Source organism: Nicotiana tabacum, chromosome 5, assembly GCF_000715075.1.
Source record: "Nicotiana tabacum cultivar K326 chromosome 5, ASM71507v2, whole genome shotgun sequence".
Taxonomy (NCBI): Eukaryota; Viridiplantae; Streptophyta; class Magnoliopsida; order Solanales; family Solanaceae; genus Nicotiana; species Nicotiana tabacum.
The window spans coordinates 107,166,257-107,190,882 of NC_134084.1; the positions used below are offsets into that span (position 1 = coordinate 107,166,257).

Sequence of the window (24,626 nt, forward strand, 5' to 3'; positions counted from 1 at the left end):
CACACATTTAATTAAATTAATTCAAGGGCAAATGTACTTATTGAATTATATATCATAAGTATCGGAATAAAAATGTACTAATATTTGAGTGATCAAAAATGTATCATCCACGCATATCGGTCCAACTTAATCCTTTCGAAACAGATATTTTGGGCGAGTGTGAAACTTACCTTTCAACAGAAAAGGAGAAAATAAATCGTAAGAGAATATGGAGAAGTAACAATATACTTTGTATTTCAAAAGCACTGTACAAATTAACAATATATACAAAAATGTATTAAACTGGGGCCTATTGGATGCCCAAACCAGCCTCCCAATTGGTGCAATACAGTTACATATATATTGCCCAAAACTAAATCCATCTAATGAAAAACTTAGGACTTGATTTATTAGAAAAAGAAGAAATAAAATAAACTGAAAGCTCAGCTTTAGTCCAATATTCCTACCAAAATCCTCTTGCCTGTTCTCAAATACTTGGTCCAAAGAACGTCCACTTTGCCAAGAATCATAACTAGACGAGAAGATCATCCCTAGAATTTGTACATACAACTCGTACCCTTCCTGCAATTTAACTGCATATAATATAGTTAAGAAAATGTCATGAATTGGGAAGGTATTAGATAAATCTTTTGGAATGCTACGTAATTTCCAATTCAATCTATCAGGAAAATTAAGAAGTATATATATATATATATATATATATATATATATATAGCATTCAGGAATTTAAAGGAAACATATAGCATGTTTGGACAAGCTTAGGTGAAGTCAAAAGTGTGTAAAAAAAATTCTAAAAAAAAGTGCTAAGTGCTTATTTTAAAGAGTTTAGGTATTTGGCTAAACTTTTAGGGGGAAAAGTATTTCTGAATAGTAGCAGAAATAATTTTGAGAAGCTGAAAAAAATTACCTAGAAGCACTTTTAGAACCTTGGCCAAGCACAAACTGCTGCTCTAATATTGACAAAAATATTTTTCAAATTGATTAGCGAAACAAACTACTACTTCCCGTAAGTACATTTTGGAAAAGAAATTCCAAAAATAAAAATTGGAAAAAAATAAAATAAAAATATGGCCAAGTAAAATAATAAGTAACATAGATCATAGATAAACTATAATATAGCGAAGGTTGGAAAGGGTGGTGAAAAATCAATGGAGGAGGTTATCAGCGGTATACTTACCAAATCAATTATCCAATGACTAAACATTTAATTTTGTCAGCTGCAACCAATTCTCCTTTATCTTCAGGTCCAAACTTAACTTTCAAATTATTGCAATAAACCATCATCTTATGACTTTGCCACTCTAAATCAGAAGCTAAAACAGCCTTTAAAGAAATCTCCAAGGAAAATTCTCTGTCCCCATCACTTTTATCTTTACTAATTTCAGATATAGCCAATTGATCCAAAACATTTCCTTCAGGTAATGTGGTCAAATTGGACAACATATTCTTTGTACCTTTAGCCTCCAAACGTACAGGATCAAAAGGGGTCACAGCAAATAGGTTAGTTTTGTAAAAAATGGAAGTCTTGCCATGAAAAACTTTGATGTTTGAGTGATCATTCATGTTACACATAGTGAGATTGACTTGCCAATTTCCAACTATTGAGGAGTTAATAATCCTAAAACTAGGAACACTTAAAGCTAATATATGAAACACAGGTCCTTCAGTTCCAAAAGTAGCCAAAATACTAGGCTTAACATGATCATTCCTACTACCAAAATTAGCATCAAAATAACCATCAAACGACCAAATGATGAGTTTCCATTGTTTTGTTCTTCCATTGGATTATAAGCCGCCATTGTTACGTATTTATTAGACGGATAATTGGATGATGAAAATACGTATAAATTAGGGTTAGGGTTAGGATAGCCTTGGATAGGTAAAATATAGCCTTGAGAAAAAGAATTGTATTGTTGGTTACTATCATATTGTGAAGGGAATCCTTGTTTAATACTTTGATTATATTTGGATATTAAAGGGTACCCCATAACATGTTTTTGTTGTTCATTATCCTGTGATGGAGTCATGATTTGACTAATGTTCTTTCCTCTCTCTCCTTCTTTTATAAATTAGATTGGAGAGATAGAAAGATGTGAAAAATGAAATGAAAGAAATGAAGAAACGAAAAAGTGGAAGTGGAAAGTTTGTTAATTTGAAGTGCAAAAGAGGTTAGTTAACATCGGTAGGAATTGGAGACGGGGATAAGAAAACAAAATGACGACCATTCAATTTTAACTGGTTTGTCTTCAAAGGATTGGATAAGGATTTGTCATAAGTGATTCAGAGTCTGTACTTGTTTGTATCAGTTGTTTATTTCAAATCAAACAATTTATTGTTATGATTCACATATTAAAATGAGAAATATCATTGAGCAACATCCATTTATTACGGAAAAGGGCAAAAATGCCTTAATAAAAATAGCTCACAAATATCCTCCGTTAATCTTTTTATTAAATCACGACATTGATGCGCGATATTTGAGCTTAGAGAACATCGAAGAAGAGAGAGTGAAAGTCGGTTCTGGAGAAAAGCTCACAATTGTATTGAAAAAGTAAGTAAGCATTTACAATGCTAATTTATATATATTACACATTGTTAAGCTAATTAACTTAGCCTATTGTCCAATCACTCACTAACTAACATAACTAACTAATGCTAACATACACAGTTGTTATCCTACAACTAACTAATGCTAACATACACAGTTGTTATCCTACACCTTGCTCACCCACTATGCTGTGAGATTCACAGCTGTAACCAGCGGTTAGCTCTTTCATCTCAACACCTCCCTTCAAGCTAAGTGTTGTGAAGATGTTCAAAACACCTAGCTTGGATAGTAGATGATAGTGTTGCACGCTGCCAAGTCTTTTGGTCAATATATCTGCTTCTTGATCTTCCGTTGGAACATAAAGAGGATGGATTAGTCCTTTCTGCACCTTCTCTCTTATAAAATGACAGTCTATCTCTATGTGCTTGGTGCGCTCGTGAAATACTGGATTGTTGGCTATTTGTATTGATGCCTTGCTATCCGTAAATATTTTAATGGGAGTAACAACTGCAACTCCCAATTCTTTGAACACTCCTAGCAACCAAATCAGTTCAGAAACTGTCAATGCCATGCTTCTATACTCTGACTCTGCTGAGCTTCTTGCAACTGTATTCTGTTTCTTTGACTTCCAGGATATCAAAGAATCACCAAATTTAACCAAATACCTTGTGATAGACTTCCTTGAGTTTGGACAACTGGCCCAGTCTGCATCACTATATGCCTTCAAGGTCATGTCTCATTTTGCACTCATTAGAATGCCCAACCCTGTCTCATTCTTAATGTACCTCACCAATCTGTGTGCTGCTTCTAGATAAGATCTTTTAGATGCATGCATGGACTGACTCAAAGTCAGCACTATATATGCAATATCAGACCTTATCAATGTTAGGTAAAGAAGCTTTCCTATGAGCCTTTGGTACCCCTTCACATCTGTAAGTTGTGGATCATTACTTAGATCATAATGTGCATCATATTTCACTGTTGTTAATTTCCTGTTCTGCTCCATTGGTATCATAGCTAGCTTAGAACCTGTTAGTCCTAGTTCTGCTATGAGCTTAACTGCATATTTCCTCTAGCACAGTAATATCCCCTTTTGGGACCTGCTTACTTCTATTCCCAAGAAGTACTTCAATGACCCTAAGTCTTTGATCTTAAATGCTTTATGCAATATGTTTTTTGCTTCTTGTATTAAAGTCTCATCATCTCCTATGATCAAAAGATCATCAACATAATCAAGAATGATAACAAGTCTATTGTTTCTTCTTAGGGTGAAAAGAAATCATGTTTGCTTTGAGAAAATCCTGCCTATGAAAGAGCTTCTGTAAGCTTCAAGTTCCACTGTCTTGATGTGCGTTTAAGCCCATAGAGGGATTTGAGTAGTCTATAACCCTTGTTCCCCCTTGACTACCAAAACCTGGTGGAAGTTGCATATAGACTTCTTCTTCTAAGTCACCCTGAAGAAACGTATTATAGACATCTATTTGGTAAAGACTCCATTGATGAATGGCAGCTAATGCAATGACTGCCCTCATTGTAACTATTTTGACCACTAGGGAAAATGTCTCCTGATAATCTAAGCCTTCCTGTTGACTATAGCCTTTAGCAACTAGCCTAGCTTTTAACCTTTCAACCTCCCCATTTGACTTGTACTTTATCTTGTACACCCATCTACATCCAATGGGAACTTTTTCTCCAGGTAAGTCAACTACCTCCCAGGTATTGTTCAGAACAAGTGCATCAACCTCTGCCTTCACAGCCTCCACCCATCTAGGATCCTTTATAGCCTCCACATAAGATGAAGGTTCTTCCTCTGAATGGCAGCTAGGAATGACTTGTACCCTTGTGAAAGAGAACTGTAATTCAGGTAGTTGGTCAAGGGATATGCACAGTTTGAGGAAGAGCTTCTTGTGCCTGGGCAAATGTAATCTTTCAACCATGTTGGGGGTTTGGAATCTCTTATAGACCTTTTGGGCTGCAGTTCAGACTCTGCAGGGGGTTGTTGGACTTCAGGGGCCTGATCAATAGTTGTTACTGCCTCATTCTCATTAGGTTGCTCTACGTATGGCACATGGCTTTCAGGAAGTACTGCAGGTGTGCTAGATGCACAGGTCAACTCCTTTGCATGCTGACTCTCTATATGAGTAGGACTAGTCTGATGGAATGGCTGATCATCCTGCAATTCTAGAAACAAGTGCCTTAGAAGAAAGCCTGAGGAACCTCAATTTGGAGAGAGACTTACAAGCACAAGAAGCAGAAGGTGAAAAGAAGAGTCTGATTAGCCAGAATAAAACTCTCCGCGCTCAGTTTCAACAGATGAAGAAAGCCTCTGAAGCGCCAGTGAGAAGTTGGAAAGATCAGAAAATCATTGCCAATCTGATGGAGAAAATACAAGATTATGACTCCATCTTGACAAAGACTGAAAAGGCGTTAGACAAAGCTAAGGAGAAAATCATACAGTTAAATGAGGAGGCCAAATCTAGTAAGGAACACCAAGTAATGAGATGTGAAGAAGAAATGGCTCAATTCAAGAGAGAGAAGGACCATTGGATACATTCAGAAGGTTTGTTCAAGGATTCTCATCTATCGCATCGCCCTTGACCAAGTTGACTCAGACGAGTGCTTCATTTGTATGGTCGGACGAGTGCCAGTATGATGATCGCATAATACTGGAGGCCGATTCTAGGGGCAAAGGCGTCGTGAAGTAGCATTTTCACCGGTTTGAGGTAAGTAACCATTGTAAATCTGGAACTGAGGGTACAAAATCCCAGTATTTGACTTGTTTTGATAAATGCGGTGACGAGCATGTGGGCGTGAACCGGTAGGGATTGTGACTTGGTCCGTCCCGTAGCGACTATTGAGCCACGTATTTGATTTGAAACCTTATGATATTCAGTACTTTAGTCATTTATACTGTATTATGAGTTGTATGCCATGTTTGGGGCCTTGTGCTAACTTGTTGAGACCCTTAGGGGCATTTTTACTATTTTTCCTCACTTTACTTGTTGAAAGCATATCCTCAGTCATGTTTAACCTGTTTAAATGTTTTAAAACTGGTTTTATCACTCCACTTCTAATTGTGAGGACTGTTTGGGCTGAGTTCCCTAATTTCTATTGTTGTGCCCGAGAGACTATGAGGTTAATGACTAAGAGAGGTTGAGAACCTAATAGTGAGGATATTATATGTATATATTATGGATCGGGCTGCACGTCGCAGCGATACTTATATGGATCAGGTTGCACGCCGCAACGATATATATATTGGATCGGGCTACACGCAACAGAGATATATATATTGGATCGGGTTGCGTGTCGCAGTGATATGATGCTTGGGCTGTAGGAGCCCCTCCGGAGTCTGTACACCCTCAGTGAGCGTAGTTGACTATAAATTACGGATCAGGATCCATGCCACAACGGTTACTATGATTTCTATTATTATGAGATATTAATGAGTCTGAGTGACGAGAGTGAGTCACGAGTGATTGAGAGGTTGCCGAGAGGCCATATTTTGAGTGATACCTTGCCCGAGGGGCCCAGTTATGATATTTTCACTGATTTCACTCTTCTTTTAAAAATAGTCTCCGTTGGAAAATTGCTAAGTATATGATTTCAAGTGTTTTAAAGTGAAATCGATGATTTTACGACGGAACTGGTTTTTAAACTATGAAGTTGACATGTTTTTCTGTTGTTTATTCAGTTATATGATTTTTAACTACTCGTCAATGCTTTCAGACCTTATTTACTTTAGTTACTTACTGAGTTGGCGTACTCATGTTACTTCCTACACCTTGTGTGCAGATCCAGGTGCCCAAGTGGCAGAGTGAGAGTCCTCAGCTGATCTAGAGGTTGCCGGAGATTTCAAGGTAGCTGCATGGTGTCTGCAGCCCTGTTTTCTCCTTCTTATCTTGTTCTTTTCCGCATTTTTCTAAACTTTTGTTGTATCAGACAGTCAGTTATATAGTAAAGGCTCTAGACTCATGACACCAGATATTTAGGGCTGTGTAGTTCATGTTTATTTGACTTCCACTTATATTTTGTTATTTTTAAACACTTATCATGGAAATTTGGAATTTAAACATGCGTTAGAAAATGGTTTCATAAAAGGAATTTGTTGTAGTTAATGGTTTGGGTTGGCTTGCCAGTAATGTGATAGGCACCATCACGACCGGGTATTTGGGGTCGTGACAAAACCACAGCAGTAGCAGAGAAGATGCAGCAGAGACAAGCAATAAAAGAAGCCACAACAGTGGCAGAGAAGAAGCAACAAAGACAAGTAGTGAAATAAGAAAAATAAGAAGAAGAAGAATACGAACCTTTGTTTCCTCTTTGAATTGATAGTTAACATACAATGCCCATTGGTCCATGGGAATGCCTTCTAGAGCATTCTTATATGATATCTTTTTTTGCTCAACAATGGATCCTCGACTTCATGCCATAGTTTAAGCCTGAATTCCTTCCACTTTTTGTTAAGCGAATTGTTAAGCCAACCTTTTACCTTTTGTTGATCACTCCTAAAGAAAAATCAAGACTTGACAAAAATAATATGTGTTAGTTTATTGCTGAGAGAATTTCCAATCAACAACACAGCAACTCTTTCCAACAAAAATCTAAGTAAAACAACTATAACATACAAACTAAGCAAAAGAATTAAAAGGCATTACCCATACGAAATCATCAACAACTCAATGCATAAAAGGTTTAGGCATTAATGTCCAACTCTCAAAGCCAATTGGAAAGTAGCAAGGATTTGTAGCAAGCTCCCCAAAAAATCCTGCAAGAATGCCAGCTGATTTTCCAATAGGTTGAGCAAACTCATCACATTCTACAATTATGCGCAATTCATTCTCCAAGTTATGGACATCCTGAACCTTCAACTTAATAAATTTTATCACTTGATTTTCATCTGCAATAAAATAAAGACCACCACCTTAGTTTTCACTTCATTAGATGGAGAACATACAGTAAAGAAGTTACATGAAAGAACTAGGAATTAATAACCAAAATGAGCAATACAAGAATCAGAACCAAAACCAGTGCTGATATTATCTTTGTTCCAAGACTTCTACATTAGCAACTTGGGAGCTATTTTCCTCCTTTTAAATTGTATTTGATTTATGAAAAGAAAATGTAACTGAGAAAAACACAACTACTAGAGACAAAACAAATTCATATATAATTTCCTGTAATTCACAATAGCTTTACAAGTTCATCAAAAGTTTCTTTTGCTTACTGTATGCCTCCTGAATGTTTCTCTTATCAAAACAATATGACAAATCAATGAACTAAGACATTTCAAAGTTGAATATGCTATATAAATCTTCACTATCATAAAATTGTTTGTTTAGGCATATTTCAATACCCAATACTTAAGTACTGTTATTTAACACTAGGTGTTCTCTAATATACTCTTGTGGTTATAATTTTTAATATTCTAGTAGAAGTCTTCTGGTTAGAACTAGTTTTCTAGTTGGTATCACATATTACAATTTGTTAACTTCCATTATTTTCTTTCTTTTGTTAGATTTGCTCAGACTCCTAGATATTACCTTTTGAGATTACTTTCTGCCATGTAATTTTAGGTCTATACCAGTTCTGTGGTAGAAGTTGCGGAATATATAATCGTCCACTAGCAATTTCTGGATTCACTTATAAAAATCTAAAGGCTACATACTTATAACACCAACAACCCAACCACAAGGCTCCGACTCTGTGTCATCTATAACTCGTCTACGTCCAGTTGGTTGTGAAGAGACTCCATCAGATGATGAAAAAACAATAACATTCTGTGACGAGACTCTATCAGATGATGAAGATGGAATGACATTCTGTGACGAGACTCTATTAGTTGATGAAGATGGAACGACATTATGTGACGAGACTCTATTAGTTGATGAAGATGGAACGATGGGATGTGTATGACGTGAAGAAACTCGATCAGAAGATGAAGATGAAGCTTGAGCCTGAGACTGAGCATGTGATGACTGAGACTGAGCATGTGATGACTGCTCTGGAGTAAGTGAAGATCTCCCTTTGATTGATTTGAATAGATTTTTCACTCGATTTTGCTTTGGCATCTCTGTATACATGATTGAACAAAGTGACAAATCAGTAATATGCAATTTTAGAATATAGCCAAAGAGCATTAAATTCAGAGGCATAAATTGCATTAAATTCTTCCCTAAGGTTTTATGCTCTAACAGATCAAATGATACATATTTCAGCCCATTGTTAGAACATCCAAGCAGAAACAATAGTAGCAGTGCAAGCATCATTAAGTTGCATAGAATTATAGGTGTTTAGCAATAACCAAGTATTTGGATCTTGTAGTAAGCTCTGTACAACAAAAATGAGCTACAGTATAGACAAAGCTAAGAGAATCCAAAGACATAACAGTAGAAACAGAATAAATAAGAGAATGTATACACATGCAACATGACTCTACTTCTCTGTATAAGGAGCAACTTTAACTTGGTTTAAATCAAGCAATAAGCATAAGCAAATAAAACTTAAGGGAATCAAAACAAATAGAAACCAACTGAAATTTCATTAATAAAAGAAAGTAGCTAAACGAGTTGGCAGTGGGTCTTCAAATATGTTCATCTTCCCCAATCTCATCTTTAATATCGCATTCACATAATACTTCATCAATTTCATCCTCGAGACTCAAAATTAGATCATTCACATCATCAAAGAATTGATCTAACTCTTGCACTGGAAATGGTTCATTCTCAGGAACTTCATTCTCTCCTTCTCCCATTTTATATAAGTCTCTTGGTTTCAAGTGAACAACAGTACTCCATCCTTTATTCACCTCATCATCCACATAATATACCATTTGAGCTTGTGAAGCTTCAATATATGGATTATGCTCTTCACGATCACCAATGTGAATCAATTGTGAAAAATTAACAGAAGGAACTTCCCATGCATCCTTTCTAAACCCTCTATTCCTAGTTGTGTCAGCCTATTTACACTTGAATAGTGTAACCCTAAATCGATAGTAGTTAAGCTCAATGATGTCTTCTAATTTGCCATAATATGGCAAATCTGCTTGCCTCAGGTTTCCATCAGCACCACTAGAATTATAACATGTGGATGAAGTCAAAAAAATCCCACTGTTTTGCATTTTCAACCCATGCTCTCGAGTTGTTGTCTAAAATTTGAACCCATTGATATTAAATGATGTAAACTTTCTAGCATATGGTGTTGGACCATCTGCTAAAAATTTTAGTTCATCAGACACAGTATTTGAAATGTTTGGAATAACAATCTGAAACAGGAATGTAAAATGTGTTAGTCACAAATTTAAGTTATAAAATTCTAATACATTTGTAACCAACCTTTCGAGGAAACCAATCAATAAAGTCTTTACTAACTATCTTCTCTATCTCCGTGTTTGAAGGCTTTCGACCCTTCCACCGCCTCTGCACATAAGCTTTAACCTCACTACATGAGATTTTGATATAAATATAACAATTAACATAAGTTTTTATGTATTTAATGCAAGTTTAATTTATATTTTCCTTAAATACTCACTTAATGAATGGCAAGACTTGTGGACAATTTAGTAACACATATCGATATGCTTGACGTTTTGCCATAGGTGACAACTCAAATGTTATAGCTCCTAGTCATTTACCAACTGGTGGGAAAATACTAGTAGATGAATCCTCTATCCTCCGAAAAATCATCAACACGGCGTGGCCTATTAAATCTTGTCTCAATCCCTTCAATATACTGGGAACAAAAAGTAAGAGCCTCTTTAGCTAGATATCCTTCAGCTACAGAACCTTCTGGTTGTGACATGTTTCGCACATAGGATTTGAAGTGTCCCAAATACCTAAACAAAAGATCAAAAATTAGTTGATGGATACAAATTAACATCTATTCTTATTGAACAAGCTCCAATCAAGCAATAAGAAATATTGTTTACCTCTCGATAGGATACATCCACCGACACTGTTGAGGTCCCCCAAGTTTTGCTTCACCAGCTAGATGACCAGTTAAATGAACCATGATTGTAAAGAATGTAGGAGGGAATAACATTTCCAGGTGATTCATGGTGATAAAATATCGAGACTGGAGCCTGTCAAAGTCTAAGGGACTTAAGCTTTTGGAACAGAGTTGACGGAAGAACGAACTCAACTCTATTAATACTACAGTCACCTTGTATGGTAAAATACTACGTATGGCAATTGGTAACAAGTGCTGCATGAGAATGTGAAAATCATGACTCTTCATTGACTTGAGCTTTTGTTGTTTCAAGTCGACGCATCTTGAAATGTTGCTAGCGTATCCATCAGGCATTTTGACATTCTTTAAAGTCCGCAAAAATATGTCTTTCTTAAATCCACTTCTCTTTGAATTTAAAAGAGTGAACAAGGCTAGACGATAGCTTCCATTCTCATCTGCCCAAAGTTCTTTCCTTATACCCACTTCTTTAAAATTATTGCGAGCTTTAAGATTGTCTTTTGACTTTTCGCTATCATTGAGAAAAGTATATATCACATTCTCACACACATTCTTCTCAATGTGCATAAGGTCTAGATTATGATGCAACAAGTTAGATTCCCGATAAGGAAGATCAAAAAATATGCTTCTCTTTCTCCACTATTTCGGTCTATCTTCAGCAATAGTTTTTCCTTGAGTTCTTTTACCTTTGGCATTCGACTTAGGTACTTTCCCAAAATTGGCATTGATTCACTCTATTTGTTTCAAGATGTCTGACCCTGATAATTCTATTGATGGCTCCCGTTGCTCGATTTTCCCATTAAAACGGATACGCTGCATTCTAAACCGATGGTCTCTTTCAAGAAAACGACGATGACCCATGAAACACCATTTTTTACTATGCTTTAACCTGCAAGAGTCTATTTCAAAGTTACACGTGGGACAAGCAAACTGAGTGTATGTGTTCCATCCAGATAATTTGCCAAGCCCAGGAAAATCACTAATCGTCCACGCAAGGCTGCTCACATTTTAAAAATTTTATTCTTTGAAGAGTCTAATGTCTGCACTCCATCGTACCACAATTCTCTCAACTCTTGGATAAGAGGTTGTAAGTACACGTCTATGTCATTGCCGGGCATTTGTTTTCCTGGAATGATCATTGAAAGAATAAATGAAGTTTGTTTCATGAACTCTCAAGGAGGACGATTGTATGGAATAAGAACCATAGGCAAAATACTATAGTTTGTTGCCATTGCTCCAAAAGGATTGAAACCATCAATAGCTAGGCCTAGCCGTACATTCCGGGGATCTACAGCAAATTTAGGATTGTGACGACCCGGCCGGTCGACTTAAGAATTAAAGACTCGAGCCCCTATTAACTGTTTTCCCCGAGTCTATTTCCGCTATTTTGATTTGCCGAATGTTCGATTTTGAGTTTCGGAGAGTTTTGGGACACTTAGTCCCTAAATGAGAGCTTAAGTGTTGGAAAGTTAATCGTAGTTGGAACAGTATGAAGACGACTTCGGAATGGAAATATGATGGTTCTGTTAGCTTCGATAGGTGATTTCGGGCTTAGAGGCGTGTTCGGATTGTGTTTTGGAGGTCCGTAGCTAATTTAGGCTTGAAATGCCGAAAGTTGAATTTCTAAAGTTTCCGATCTGATAGTGAGATTTTGATCCGAGGGTCGAAATGGAATTCCAGAAGTTGGAGTAGCTCTGTAGTGTTGAATATGACGTGTGTGCAAAATTTCAGGTCATTCGGACGAGGTTTGATAGACTTTTTAATCGAAAGCGTATTTTTGAGAATTTTGGAGTTCTTAGGCTTAAATCCATGGTTAATTTGAGGTTTCAACGTTGTTTTGACTTAGTGGTTTGTGACTTGTTGGTGCCTTTGGTTGAGGTTTAGGGGGCCTCGGGATGAATTCGGGTGGTTGACGGAAGGATTTTTGGAGTTAGAGTTGCAGCTGAAGCTGCTGGTTCGGTCATAACCGCACCTGAGGTTTGGGTTCCGCAGGTGTGGCGCCGCAGAAGCGGAATTAGGGAATTTCTTTAGGAACCACAGAAGCGGTGGTAATTCCGCAGGAGCGGTACCGCATCTGCAGTTTGGGAGTCGCGGATGTGGAAGTTGGCCCTTAAGTGAGAAGTCGCAGATGTGACCTTTGGTCCACAAAAGCGGGACCGCAAATGCGGTCCCTTGACCGCAGATTCGAAAATAGCTGGGCAGAAATAAGAATTCGAGGGTTTAGTTTTAAAAGTTGGAAATTCGATTTGGAGCTCGGGAGAGGGAGATTTTGAGAGAAAATTGAAGAGGAGATCATTGGGTAACGATTCTTTAACCGTTTCTAGTTATATTCCATCAATCTATAGTTAGTTTCATCATTTAATTTCGGATTGGAGATGAAAATTGGGGAAAAGTTGAAAGAAAGTTCTTAGACTTAGAATTCGACTTTTGATTGGGAATTTGACCTTAGATTTGGATAATTTTGGTATGCATGAACTTGTGAGAGCATAAGGATTCTGAATATACAAATTTTACCCAATTTCGAGACGTGGGCCCGAGGGGCGTTTAGGTCATTTTACCTAATTTCGCATATTAGCTTAGAATTTCTTTGTAGAATCAATTACTTGAAGTGGTATTTATATTATGCAATTGAATTGAATAGATTTGTGTCATTTGGAGTCGAGTACTCGTGGCAAGAGCGTGATTTCGGATTGATTATTGAGCCGGTTCGAGGTAAGTGGCTTGTCTAACCTTGTGTGGGGGACCTTCCCCTTAGGATTGGTATATTTGGTAATTGAAATGCCTTGTACGTGAGGTGACGAGTGCGTACTTGTGCTAATTGTTGGAAATCTGGTTTTCTTTAAGTAATTACTAGTATGGTTCCTTTCCTGTTTCTATTACTTGCACTATTAAGCATGTTGTTAACTTAGGAAAGCATGTCTAAGTGCCTTAATTGTTTTATTTGCTCAACCAGCCTTACTTGAATTCTGTGCAGCATGCTAGGCTAGAATCACTTGTTGCCTTAACATGAAATTTTGCCATTTACGGATATTTTTCTGTTGCTGCTGTGTATTTATTTTGGGACTACGGATGTGGGATTCCAGTAGCTCTCCCTTGTCTATTTATTTTGGGACTACGGATGTGGGATTCTGGTAGATCCTCCTGCACAGTTATATGGAACTACGGGAATGCACCCGGTAGATTCCCTCTGCACAGTTATTTGGGACTATGGAACGGGATTCCGGTAGACCTCCACGCACTATGAGTTGGACTACGGGACGGGATCCCGGGAGATCTATTGGATATGTACGTATGTGACTACAGGACGGTATCCTGGGAGATCCCCGATTGTTATTATTGGTGCTGAGCTGTATTTTTTTCCCGTGTTTACCTTTCTTCTGTATAGTTGTTGTTGTCCTATACATCCTGTATTATTTTACTGTTGTACTTATTTATATTGTTCTATTCTATATTGTTGATCTTTATATTTTATTTAACCTCAGTAGGGCCCTGACCTTCCTCGTCACTACCCGACCGAGGTTAGACTTGGCACTTACTGTGTACCGATGTGGTGTACTTATGCCCCTTCTGCGCATATTTTTCATGTGCATATCCAGGTACTACGACTCAGTCCTATCACCCGTGAGTCAAGGCGACTGCTCTAGAGACTTCGAGGTACATCTGCAGCGTTCGCAGATCGAGGAGTCACTTTCTATTCTAGCTTTTAAACATCTGTCGCATGTTGAGTGAGGGGTACTTTAGATCACACTCCTAGTAGAGTTATTTTTTTTCTTAAAGCTCAGTGTATGGTTGAGAAGGGGTGTGACACGTATTTAGCTTATGTGAGAGATGTCGGTATTGATACCCCTTCAGTTGATTCAGTCCTAGTAGTACGGAATTTTCCCGATGTGTTTCCAGCTGATCTTCCGGGCATGTCGCCTGATAGAGATATTGATTTTGGCATTGATCTGTTGCCGGGCACTCAGCCCATTTCTATTCCTCCGTATCGTATGGCTCCTCATGAGTTGAAGGAGTTGAAGGATCAGTTACAGGAATTGCTTGATAAAGGTTTTATTTGGCCCAGTGTATCACCTTGGGGTGCTCCTGTCTTGTTTGTGAAGAAAAGGATGGTTCTATGCGTATGTGTATTGATTATCGCCAGTTGAACAAGGATACAGTGAAGAACCGTTATCCTTTGCCTTGTATTGATGATCTGTTTGACTAGCTTCAGGGCGCACGAGTGTTTTCCAAGATTGATTTGCGCTCAGGTTACCATCAGTTGAAGATTCGGGAGCCAGATATCCCAAAGACTGATTTTAGGACTCAGTATGGTCATTACGAGTTCCTTGTTATGTCATTTGGGCTGACCAATGCCCCAGCAGCCTTTATGCATTTGATGCATAGTGTGTTCCAGACGCATCTCGACTCGTTCGTCATTGTCTTTATTGATGATATTCTGGTGTATTTCCGGAGTCGGGAAGATCATGAGCAGCACTTGGGGACTGTACTTCAGACTCTGAGAGAGAAGAAGTTATATGTTAAGTTCTCAAAATGTGAGTTTTTGTTGGATTTAGTGGCATTCTTTGGCCACGTGGTGTCGAGTAAGGGTATTCAGGTGGATCCGAAGGAGATATAGGTCGTGTGGAGTTGGCACATACCATCCCCAGCTACCGAAATCTACAATTTCTTTGGCTTGGCAGGCTACTACCGTCATTTTGTTGAGGGGTTTTCATCGATTGCGGCCTCAATGACCAGCTTGACCCAGAAGGGTGCTCCGTTCCAGTAGACGGAGGAGTGTGAGGCGAGCTTTCAGAAGCTCAAGACAACTTTGACTACAGCCCCAGTTTTGATATTGCCTACAGGCTCGGGGTCTTATATGGTCTATTGTGATGCCTCGCGGGTTAGCCTTGGAGCGGTGTTGATGCAGGACGGTAGGGTGATTGCCTACACATCTAGACAGTTGAAGATACATGAGAAGAATTACCCTATTCATGACCTTGAGATAGCTGCCATTATTCACGCCCTGAAGATCTGGCGTCATTACTTATACGGTGTGCCTTGTGAGATTTATACTGACCATCGGCGCTTGTAGCACTTGTTCAAGCAAAAGGATCTAAATCTGCGCCAGAGGAGGTGGTTAGAGTTGTTGAAGGACTATGACATCACTATTCTGTATCACCCGGGCAAGGCCAATGTGGTGGCTGATGCTTTGAGTCACCGAGCAGAGAGTACAGGGAGTTTGGCTTATTTACCTGCATCGAAGAGGCCTATGGCGATGGATGTTCAGGCCTTAGCTAGCCAGTTTGTGAGATTGGATCTTTCAGAGCCCTTGCGTGGTTTCTCGGTCTTCCTTATTCGATCGTATCAGGGAGCAACAGTATGATGACCCTCATTTGTTTGTCCCCAAAGACAAAATCCAGCATGGTGATGCCAGAGATGTGACTATTGGTGATAATGGGGTATTAAGGATGCAGGGTCGGGCTTGTGTACCCAATGTTGATGGACTTCGAGAGTTGATGCTAGAGGAGGCCCATAGCTCGCGGTATTCCATTCATCCGGGTGCCACGAAGATGTATCAGGATTTAAGGCAGCACTACTGGTGGAGGCGGATGAATAAGGATATAGTTGGATTTGTAGCTCGGTGCCTCAAATGTCAGCAGATGAAGTATGAGCACCAGAGACCGGGTGGGTTGCTTCAGCAGATAGAGATTCCGGAGTGGAAGTGGGAGCGAACCACCATGGACTTTGTAGTTGGGCTCCCACGGACTTTGAGAAAGTTTGATGTTATTTGGGTGATTGTGGATCGGCTGACCAAGTCCGCTTATTTTTTTATTGTGTGTACTACCTATTTTTCGGAGTGGTTGGCGGAGATTTATATCCAGGAGATTGTTCGTCTGCATGGTATTCCAGTTTCCATCATTTCATATAGAGGTACTCAGTTCACATCACGGTTCTGGAGAGTCGGTCAGCATGAGTTGGGTACTCGGGTGGAGTTGAGTACAACATTTCACCCACAGACGGACGGACAGTCCGAGCTTACTATTCAAATTCTTGAGGATATGCCCCATGTGTGTGTGATTGAGTTTGGAGGTTCTTGGGATCAGTTCTTGCCATTGGCGGAGTTTGCTTACAACAGCAGCTATCAGTCCAGCATTCAGATGGCATCGTATAAGGCTTTATAAGGTAGGCGGTGTAGATCCCTGGTGGGTTGGTTTGAGCTTGGTGAGGCTAGACTATTGGACACAGACTTGGTTCAGAATGCTTTAGAGAAAGTTAAGGTGATTCAGGGTAGACTCTGTACAGTCCAGTCCAAACAGAAGAGTTACGCGAACCGGAAGGTTCGTGATGTTTCCTATATGGTTGGAGAGTGGGTTCTGCTTCGGGTTTCGCCTATGAAGGGCGTTATGAGATTTGAGAAGAAGGGAAAGTTGAGTCTGAGGTTTATTGGCCTTTTAAGATATTGAGGCGTGTTGGGGAGCTTGCTTATGAGCTTGCCTTACCTCCCAGCCTGGCAGGAGTTCATCCGGTATTTCATGTTTCGATGCTCCGAAGGTATCACGGTGATCCGTCGCACGTGTTGGATTTTAGTTCAGTCCACTTGGACAAGGATCTATCCTATGTTGAAGAGCCAGTGGCAATATTGGACAAGCAGGTTAGAAAGTTTGTTTCAAAGAACATTGCATTAGTAAAGGTTCAGTGGCGGGACCAGCCGATCGAGGAGGCGACCTGGGAGAAGAAGCAGGGTATGCGCAGCCGTTACCCTCATCTTTTCACTACTTCAGGTATGTCTCTATGCTTGTTCGATGACAAATGAATGTTTAAGTGTAGGAGGATGTGATGACCCGGACTGTCATCTTAAGAATTAACGCCCTGATCCCCTATTAACTGCTTTCTCCGAGTCTATTTCCGCTATGTTGATTTGCCGGATGTTCGGTTTTGAGTTTCGGAGAGTTTTGGGACACATAGTCCCTAAATGTGAGCTTAAGTGTTGGAAAGTTAACCGTAGTCGGAACAGTGTGAAGATGGCCTCGGAATGGAAATCAGATGGTTCTGTTAGCTTCGTTGGGTGATTTCGGGCTTAGGGGCGTGTTCGGATTGTGCTTTAGAAGTCCGTAGCTAATTTAGGCTTGAAATGCCGAAAGTTCAATCTCTGAAGTTTTCGATCCGATAGTGAGATTTTGATCTGAGAGTCGGAATGGAATTCTAGAAGTTGGAGTCGCTCCATAGTGTTGAATATGACGTGTGTGCAAATTTTCAGGTCATTCAGACGAGGTTTGATAGGCTTTTTGATCGAAAGCGTATTTTTCAGAATTTTAGAGTTCTTAGGCTTAAATCCATGGTTAATTCGAGGTTTCAACATTGTTTTGAGTGTTTTAAGGATTGGTACAAGTTTGGGTAGTGGTTTGTGACTTGTTGGTGCCTTTGGTTGAGGTCAAGGGGGCCTCGGGATGAATTTGGATGGTTGACGGAAGGATTTTTGGAGTTAGAGTTGCAGCTGAAGCTGCTGGTTCTGTCATAACCGCACCTGCGATTTGGGTTCCGCAGGTGCGGTGCCGCAGAAGTGGAATTGGGGAATTTCTTCAGGAACCGCAGAAGTGGTGGTAATTCAGCAGGAGCGGTACCGCATTTGCAGATTGAGAGTCGCAGATGCGGAAGCTGGCCCTTAAGTGAGAAGTCGCATATGCAACCTTTGGTCCACAAAAGCGGGACCGCAGATACGGTCCCTTGACCGCAGATGCGGAAACAGCTGGGCAGAAATAAGAAATTTCGAGGGTTTAGTTTCAAAAGTTGGAAATTCGATTTGGAGCTCGGGAGAGGGCGCTTTTGAGAGGAAATTGAAGAGGAGATCATTGGGTAACGATTCTTTAACACTTTCTAGTTATATTCCATCAATCTACAGTTAGTTTCATCATTTAATTTCGGATTGGAGATGAAAATTGGGGAAAAGTTAGAAGAAAGTACTTAGACTTAGAATTCGACTTTTGATTGGGAATTTAACCTTAGATTTGGATAATTTTGGTATGCATGAACTCGTGAGAGTGTGAGGATTCTGAAAAAAACAAATTTTACCAAATTCCGAGACGTGGGCCCGAGGGGCGTTTTGGTTATTTTACCTAATTTCGCGTATTAGCTTAGAATTTCTTTGTAGAATCAATTACTTGAAGTGTTATTTACATTATTCAATTGAATTGAATAGATTTGGGCCATTTGGAGTCGAATACTTCATGGCAAGAGCGTGATAATTGAAATGTCTTGTACGTGAGGTGACGAGTGCGTACTTGTGCTAATTGTTGGTAATCCGGTTTTCTTTAAGTAATTACTAGTATGTTTCCTTTCCTGTTTCTATTACTTGTACTATTAATCATGTTGTTAACTTAGTAAAGCATGTCTAAGTGCCTTAATTGCTTTATTTGCTCAACCTGCCTTACCTGAATTCTGTGCAGCATGCTAGGCTAGAATCACTTGTTGCCTTAACATGAAATTTTGCCATTTCCGTATATTTTCCTGTTGTTGCTGTGTATTTATTTTGGGACTAAGGATGTGGGATTCCGGTAGCTCTCCCTTGTCTATTTATTTTGGGACTATGGATGTGGGATTCCGGTTGATCCCCCTACACAGTTATATGGAACTACGGGAATGCACCCGGTAGATTCCCCCTGCACAGTTATTTGGGACTACAGAACGGGATTTCGGTAGATCCCCAGGCACTATGAGTTGGACTATGGGACGGGATCCTGGGAGATCCATTGGATATGTACATATGGGACTACAGGACGGTATCCTGGGAGATCCCCGATTGTTATTATTGGTGCTGAGCTGTATTTCTTTTCCGTGTTTACCTTGCTTCATATAGTTGTTGATGTCCTATACAACCTGTGTTATTTTACTGTTGTTCTTATTTATACTGTTCTGTTCTATATTGTTGATCTTTATATTTTATTTAACATCAGTAGGGCCCTGACCTTCCTCGTCACTACCTGACCGAGGTTAAGCTTGGCACTTACTGAGTACCGTTGTGGTGTATTCATGCCCCTTCTGCGCATGTTTTTCATGTGCAGATCCAGGTACTGCGACTCAGTCCTATCACCTGTGAGGCGAGGCGACTGCTCTAGAGACTTCGAGGTACATCTGTCGCGTCCGCAGACCGAGGAGTCCCTTTCTATTCTAGCTTTTAAACATTTTCCCCTCGGTATTTCTTTCCCTTGTTAGATATTCTGGAGTTAGACATTGTAGATATCCAAAGGCTTGTGGTTCCGTGAGTTTTCGGGTTTTGGGATAGTGTACTTGATTCTGAGAATGTTGTGTTGTATATGTCGAGCGACATTTTAACTATAGTTTTCATTCGGTTATTTTGGCTTTTGATTATTTCTTCTGCAAGTTTCGTTTATGTTCCGCATTTGTTAGGGTTACCTAGTCGTAGAGACTAGGTGTCGTCACGACAGTTCACGGAGGGCGAACTGGGGTTGTGACAAGGATGAAGCAAGTCAAATGCTTTCCAAGCCTGAGAATCCCTTGGATGCCTCATCAATCCATATTGGTTACCCGCTTAAGAATGCCATCTCATAGACTCAGCAGTTTTAGAGCACATGAACAATCTCTGTAGCCTTGGCTTTAGTGGAAAGTAGCGCAAAATCTTTGCGAGCTGCTTCTTTTTATTGTCCTTCCACCTAGATGTGTTGCACTTTTTGCATTCTTGTAAACCTTCATCCTCCTCAAAATATAACATACAATCATTTGGGCAAGCATGGATCTTGGTATAATTAAGGCCAAGTTTGTTGATGGTTTTCTTGGCCTCATAAAAAGAAACAGGAATCTTGGCATCTTCAAAGGCATCTTTTAACAATTCTAATATCATACTCATCGCTTTGTCAGTCATTCGGCACAAACACTTGACATGATACAATTTGACTAGAAAGGACAATTTGGAATACTTCGTGCACCCTTCGTATAATGGTTGATTGCCATCTTCGACCAGTTCATAGAACTTTGCATATTTTTCATTTTGCCCATCAATATTCCCTTCATTAAATAAAATGTATCTTCACTATTCATAGGCTCACAAGACACACCAGGCTCATTGACATTGTTCCCCATGAACCCAAATGCATCATTAACCATGGTTACCATCGGATCTTGGGGCTGCGGAGTTTCTTCTATGACATGTGTGCTCTGAAACGTTTGTGGCATAGTTGCATTTGATTCTTCACCATGCAAATACCAAACTTTATAATTTTTTGGAAAAGGCTTACAAGTTAGGTGTTCTTCAATTACATTTCTTCTTTGCCACTTCTTAAAACCACATTTCGGACATGGACACTTAATTACACATTCATCAATAGACCCATACTCAAAAGAAAAATCCAGAAATTTTCTAAGTTCATCCACATATTCAAGTGTATTTCGTGGTTTGCTAATCCAAGATTTATCAATTGGCATGGCTAGAAAAGAAGATATAAGATAACATCACAATATCAAAATGAAAAAGCTAGTTCATAACCACTATATGGAAATCAAAAGAATAGTAATCACTTAATCTCACTTTTTAACTTCTGAAGAATAAACAGAAATCAAAGTGAGAAATAAACAAAGAAAAGAACATGTGCAACTTATTCAGGGAAAAATAAAAACTACAACATGCATGAACTATCCATATCTTCAAATTAGTTTTGGAACATACAAGAATCCAAGTACTTTAAAGATTAAGCACTTTTGTATACTAAAAGACCTCAAGCTAGAAAAGATAGTGTTAAGTGTCAAGTAGTGCAAGTCCATAGACTATAAAGATAAGGATAAGTTGTTTTTATCATTTAAGGTAGTAGGGGGAGGGAGGGAAGGGAAGCGCTGCCTACTTCTCCAGCGTCCACTTTCTGTAAGCTAGAAGAGAATCAGGTAAACTTGACGACCATAGCTTAAGAATAAAATAACCTCCCTGTATAATACGTTACATTTTGAACTGATATAAACCAAAATATGCAAGTCTTCATAGATTAACATAACTCAATTTCAAGAGAAGAAGATAAAAACAAGAGAATATCAGGAAAGAAGTACAAATAAGAAGTTAAAAACTAGACAATATAAGCAATATCAGGAAAGAAGTACAAAGAAAGGATGTATGACCATCCTTAAGCAACACATTTCAGCGCCACAAAACGTAATGTCAGAAACCAATTTGGATTACTGCTATTATTTATCACATAGATAACTCAACATTAAGAGAGAATCAATTTACCTTTAAAAAAAAGAAAGTTGCTCAAAAGAAAGGATAAAGTTAACTGACAAGAGCTATACCTATCAAATATAATTTTGTCGACGTCGATCTCAATAGCTTTATCAGCTATTTTAGATTTCTCGGCTACCTATCAAAGCCATAAATGATATTTAGGTTAATATTAGCAGAACAAAAACTAAAAATATCAAAATTTAAACAAACACAAACTTAATTGAACAGAAAAGTAACAAAAACTTGACACAAAAATAAAAAAAAAGAAATAAAATTGTTAGCAGAAATTGAGAGCTAAAACAGTGAAATCGACGGCCGAATCAATAAAATTGATTGCCAAACGGTGAAATTGATGGCTTAAGAAGTGGATCGACAACTAAAATCAGTGATTTAAACTGATCTTCGTCCAATACACACACATGCATGCCTAAAAGCAATGAAATCAATGGCTAAATCAGCAAAATCAAAACCTAAATCAGTGAAATTCACGGCCAAGATCGGTGCTTTAAACTGATATCCATCCAATACACACACTTGTACGCCTTAAATCAGTGAAATCAATGGCATTTATAGATGAATTCAAACATATAAAAGCTAAACAATTTGGGGGAATTGTCTTTTTGAGAGATAGAGAGAGAGAGAGAGAGAGAGAAGGCGTAGAGAGGGCGTATAGAGAGAGAGAAGACCGTCTGTTTACATATGTTTTAGGCTTAGAGAAGGCTTAGTATATTTTATATGTTTTTAATATTAAATTATTAGCGGGGGAGTTCTAAATATTTAGGGGGAAAAGAATTATTAAAAATTGGTCTAATTAGTAGCGGTTTTGAACCATCTTAATTTAAAAAAATGCCTTTTTAAAATAAATGCCCTAATGGCGTCTGGAATGCAGTCGTATTATTGATATATATTGCGGTAGTTTCTCAGAACCGCCATTATTTAACCGCCACAGTAAATGAAATGAATAGGATATGATAATAAAATATCAGGATAAGGGTAACAAGGTAATATCAACAGTAGAGAGAAATCAAAATACAAACAGTAGAGACAGTAAAGGGAGAGCACGGATAGTAACGAACGATAACCAAGTAAATCAACACTAACATAACAGGGACATAGACAAGTAAGAATGTATTCAAATAAAGAAGGCAATGTCAACTCAATCAATCACATCATGTTTATACACAATCCCGACCATCTCAATCCTTGGTTTCTCGTATCATAACCTCAACTTCCGAACCTTCAGCACACATAGCATCTTGTGCCCACATATTTTTCATCTCACTTTTTACAACAATATTCTCAATTACATAACATAAAGTAAATTACAATTTCTAAACCAATTAGGAAAAATCAGCGAGAAAAGATAAAGTTGGTTTTAGAAATCACTTGAGTAAATAAAGTACCCTTTTCAAGTAAAATGAAACATCGAATGAATTATTACCTTTAACATGAGATTTAATAAATTACAACTTAGTAGAAATCCCTTTTTAGGTAAAATACATCTCAGACGGTTAAAGGAGATTTAATTGAGAAACTAATTGAATAATAAATGTAACAATTATTGAAATTTGAAGTATTGAAATATATGTATAATCATGGCGAGTTCAAGTTAAAAGAGATCATGCAAAGCAACGTAGTATAAATTCCTTTATTTTAAATCACAATATTACTAATAACTCAACGAGACGGGAGCCAAATACTGGGGGAACATCAAATACTGATAGTAAATAAGTAAAGAAGCAAGGTAATTATCATCTTTGGCACCAACAAAAAAAATTAGTAGAAACAGTAACAAGCGCGCGGCATCACCCTCCGTGCTTTTACTCTCGTCCTCACCATAGAAATTAACAGAAACGGCACGGCATCACCCTTCATGCTTTTACTCTCTCATAATCATGACACGGCATCATCCTTCGTTCTTTTACTCTTAATAATGTGGCACGGCATCACCCTTCGTACTTTTACTCTCAATAATGTGGCACGGGCATCACTCTTCGTGCTTTTACACTCACAAAATATGTCACGGCATCACCTTCATGCATTAACACTCACAATATCGGCACGGCATCACCCTTCGTGCATTAACACTCACTCACAATATCATGCACGACATCACCCTTCGTGCTTTACACTGTTTCTCACCCAAGCAATAGATATCATAACATCCCGGCAAGGGAATCAATAATAGAAACAATAACATCCCGGCAAGGGAATCAACAATTAAAACAATAACATCCCGGCAAGGGAATCAACAATAACCAATCTTGTCTCAACAGTTAACTTCGCAATATAGATCTTAACTTGAGTCAATAATCAACAAAGGTCAATTACCAAGAGAATATCATAAGTCTTGTCCAACATGAATAATCGTCAATTTAAGCATGAATTGTACATAATAAGGATCACGGAAAAACCAAGAAACACAATAACCTTAAATAACAACAAGACATAATAAGTACGTGATAACTATATCGGTAACCAAACAATTGGACATGTAACATATTTGCACGAAGTCATAAGGGAACTCACAATCAAGAAGTATCAAACATTAAGGAAGGCAATCACTTTAAATAAGGCAAATAAGGGTCAAGCAACAAGTAAGAATTAGAGGAAAGTTAACAACATCATATGGAACATATAGAGGTAATTTAAGCAATTAGGAAGCTCAATCATAATGGAATACTTCCCACATAATGAAAATAAGAACCTAAGAACCCTAAGGGCAAATCTCCCACAAATAAGTTCGAGCACACACTCGTCACCTCGCATGCACGGACTACAATTAGCATAGAAGAGTCAAATCCTAAGGGGAAGTACCCCACATAAGGTTAAGCAAGATACTTACCTCAATCCGGCCAATTCAATGCTCAATTTAGCTTTTTCTTTACCAATTCATCTACGCTCGGCTCA

General features: G+C 38.5%; 1 long non-coding RNA gene across 1 annotated transcript; it reads right to left on the reverse strand.

The window, feature by feature from the left end:
* Positions 1–209: 209 nt before the first annotated feature.
* LOC107818018 (uncharacterized) lies at positions 210–2,123 on the reverse strand. Its single transcript, XR_001655328.1, has 2 exons — positions 1,178–2,123; positions 210–572 (listed from the first exon to the last, which is right to left on the reverse strand). It is a non-coding gene; the product is annotated as an uncharacterized LOC107818018 (long non-coding RNA).
* Between the last annotated feature and the right edge of the window lie 22,503 nt (positions 2,124–24,626).